Below are 4,337 nucleotides of genomic sequence, written 5' to 3'. Positions count from 1 at the left end.
TTGCCCCTAAAGGAAGAGAACAACAACAAAAAAGGTACTTTAAGCTGTTTGCTATGAAGTGATCATTAAGTAAATACCCATGCTGTTGTGTGAGCTTCCGTGAGTCACTTGGCCTCTGGGTCTCTGTTTTCCTTCCCATGAATGTCAGTGGGATTGTTTGCAATCTTAAAGTTAAGTACTTGTTTAAGTATTTTACTGAACTGGGTCCTGAGTACCTGCCAGTTTTCATGTCTCCATCATCTTCTGCTGAGGTGCTAGGGCTGGTCTAAAAAGATTGTAATTTCTGTTTTGTCTTAGCTGAATTTTATTCGCTCCTTCTGTGCTCGCAGCCATTTTGATGAAGCTTTCAGAAAAAAAAATCCACTGCAAGCAAGCATATCAAATTTCAGATGTAAAGTAAGAGAGAATTTATAAGCAACAGAAAATGATCCATGATAATGAAAGCAGTTGGCCATCCTTAATTAACTATAAGCATTGACACTTACACCAGCTATAATGTTTGTGCACTCAGCGTACTTCACAACCCCAAGAAGCTGAATTCGCATGCCAAGATGAAACCAATAAGCTATAGTAAAAGGAAACGAGTAAATCTTAATGTATTGTGTATGCCTATGAAGGAACTGATTTTGGGTTAGAGGAAACTAGGAAAGAAAACAGCTGTGATACTCACATCATTTATCAGAGGAAGCTACAGCTCTTTGATCTAAAAAACAAAGGAAACTACCTAGTGTTTTTTCAACAAACAGTTTAAATCGATTAGGTAGTTTGAACTTCCATGGCTGTTCACGGAAACACTATCCTTGGAGCTGGCTTGTTAACAAAAACTACTGTAACACTTTGGGGAATATATTCTCTAGCTATCTGATTTCTTCTAATCATTGTCCTCTTTCACTTGAGAATTTCCCATTATTCAGGAACATATGGACTAAACATTTCTTCAGTAATCATGTCTGAACAAAGTAATCATTCCCTCATTAACCAATTATTCCTCAGAATCAAATGAAACAGACATATTTGCTAAGACAATTTTCATTAATAAACCCTATGGAACCATACCTAACATATCTCCCATTCAAATGGCTTAATTCAAAGACTTCTGTGTAGATAACAAAGAGGGATTCTTGTTTTACTCTAACAGTAAATGATCTCAGGAACAAGGTTAGAGATGGAATGAATACCAGATTAAAGAAAAAAAGAAATGTTAAAAGAGCAGTAATTACTGGTTAAGTTATTTAGCCTTTTGTGTGCTGTGAGTCTCTCCAGTATGCTCAAAACTTTTCTTACAAATCTGTTGATTTCAAAGACACTGTAAGAGCAATGAGAACACAGGCTGACCAAAGGGCTTTGTGTGATAGCTGGAGGATGTGTGTGGAGGGGTGGCAATTGGTGATGCATGTACACAGCCAAACAAAATAAAAAAACAAGAGAATTTTTCTAACCACCAAGGAGGAAAACAGACTGCTGCTGTGGTAGCACTGCGTATGATATTTCAGAAACCACTCACTTAAAGTGTATCCAAATGAATCTTGGAAAACTGCATGTTATTTGGATTTTGAAATAGCTGATGAAAAATCTGACATTGAGGAGTTAAAAGAAGAGCATATCTAGCACATTTGTTTTTAATTACTTGTTGCACACAGTAGTTTGAGACACCTGTTCAGATACCATTCAGTTCTATGACAGGGCAGGAACTTCTTTACAACACCAGAAAACAATATCATTTTATCCCAGCCTCTTTCATTTGACTACTGAAACAGATCGTACTGAAATACAATGCACTCCCTCTTAAAGACATTGCCATGGACTCTGCATTCTTCAGTTCTTTTCTCATCCAGAAGTACGCATATACCTATCGGTTATTTAGTTAAAGAGCCAAATCCTTCAGCCCTTACTTGGATAGAATTCCCAAGGACTCAAGGTGATGGCCCATAACTTAAGCTCTACTTAAGTGCTACATATTATCATCAGCATCTATTTCTGATTTACAATTTGTAGTCTTCCTGATCCCCATACTAACTTGAATATCTATTTGCAGTGGGAAACAACAGGTATTACTGATTTTTTTTACCCATCAGATTCTTCACCATTCTGTCTCCAGTATCTTACAATTCTTCAATTTTTATTGTTGTCTTCACTGGGAACAAAGAAGGTGTTATTTAATGTTGCAACTTCTGGCCCAACTGGCAACAGACTTCAGATTGGCAATCTTGAGAACAGGGCCGGCTCCAGGCCCTAGCATGCAAAGCTTGTGCTTGGGGCGGCATGCCTCAGGGGGCGCTCTGCCGGTTGCCAGGAGGGTGGCAGGCAGCTCCAGTAGACCTCCAGCAGCCATGCCTGTGGAGGGTCTGCTGGTCTCGCGGCTCTGGTGGAGCTTCTGCAGGCACGCCTGTGGGAGGTCCACAGGAGCCGCGGGACCGGCAAGCGGCAGAGCGCCCCCCCGTAGCATGCCGCCGTGCTTGTTGCAGTGAAATGGCTAGAGCTGGCCCTGCTCGAGAACAGCTAGGATACATACACCAAAAATATCTTCAAAGTTGTTCATATAGCCTAACAACCTGAATTTGTAATCAGGTTATCCTGTTAGTGGAAGGGTGCTGATTTCAAAATCCTTACATTAATTTCATTTCGCTGTCTGTAAATCAGAATGTTTCCGCCTATTCCTTTGTTATACATTCATGAGCACCAATGGCAAAATGGCCAATGGCAAAATGGTGATAACAGCTGTCATTCAATTGAGAAAGATGTAAAAACAGTTTTATCCATTGCCCCTTGAGCTCAGGATCTGGACACTTGATGCAGGATTACAGTTTTGTGCCTGGAATTTTCTGTATATGGTACCCCCTCACTGGCCAACTGATTCACAGCTGTCTTTACTAAGGGATTCATAGATAAAGTCAGTATATACTTTTTTTTTAAAGCACAAACCATTCATTTCCATACCTGGTTTTATTTTTGGGATAATGACAGTAATCATTTATCCTTATATTTTAGAGGCATTCTCCTCATGTTATTATAGTGTTGTCTAACAGAGTCACTGTAGTTCAGGATCAGCCATCATATCTATGAAAAACAAATAAGTAGCCTGTAAAAATCTACTCAGGTATGAAGTTTGGCATACATGGCCTTAGCATGACTATAATTGAAACAAAAACTTTGTTTAATGCAGTTGGCTATTAAATCAGGGCAGGACAAAAAATGTGTTTGTGGATTCAAAGAGATATTTTTAACACTTCTAAGTCTTCTCTTATAACACAAAATTAGACACGTGCTTAGTCCATAATCCTTTTAATACCTAATTTGCAGAAGAGATCAAATAGTGCAAGGCGGGATAGTAATGAAACTCATAGTGATACTTATAGGAATTGAGTTACTAAATCTTTGTACACTAATTTTAGAATTTAAGATTTTTTGTAAATAAATCTTGATATATTGGGGATTTATAATCACCTGCTTGATATATTGGGTAGACAGCAAATACAATACTTTTTCAGTACACCTCTATGACATGTACTAGTTATTGGTACTATAGTATTATATATTTTATAGATAAGTTATGCAGCTACTATTTTTAAATTAATTTTCTACTCACATATTGTACTATAATTGTTCCAGGGTTATTATGACAAACTGAGATCCATAATCTACACATTAAGTATCCTTAATAGTGTACATTGATATGATAGACTTTAATGATTTGGAAGGCAAACATGTCAATGGTCTGGGGGTTAAAGACTCTCTATGTACTGATTCAGATGATAGATTGTTACAGTTCTGGAAGCCTCCTTAGGGTCTATCTTGTCAAAACTCCATCCATACAGACACTAGAAGAGAACCCATTGCAATATACTAACAAACACTTACTAATGCCTTCATACTATGGATTCAGGCTCAGATGCCCTATGATGCTTTGCATAACACAGTCTTGGAAAGGATTACTAACATACACTGGTAGGCAGATATCTGCATATGTGCTTTAATACATGCGTGCCTGAATATATGTATCGTGCAATACTGTTTTTAAATATGAAAAGACTAGGAAACTATGTAGCCCAGTCACTTCTCTGATTTAGCATATGTACTCACAATGTCTTTTTATACAAAATGTGAAGCTTACACTAGTTACTCCCTTTACTGCTTTTTCTCTATACACTGAATATTCCTTTATATAATGATTGATTGTACACCTTGTTTTATATACTGTACTCATTATAGATATTTTTCTAACTTCTTTTGTGTCCGGCCGTTTTCTAGTTTATGTTGATGGTGTTCATTCCTTTTATCTGGAACTAAATGTAACTTGATTCCTCTAATAAGGCCTCAATCCAGCAAAGTACTTAAGG

Source organism: Gopherus flavomarginatus, chromosome 1 (genome assembly GCF_025201925.1).
Source record: "Gopherus flavomarginatus isolate rGopFla2 chromosome 1, rGopFla2.mat.asm, whole genome shotgun sequence".
NCBI classification, from domain to species: Eukaryota; Metazoa; Chordata; order Testudines; family Testudinidae; genus Gopherus; species Gopherus flavomarginatus.
This window is presented reverse-complemented; position numbering follows the sequence as displayed.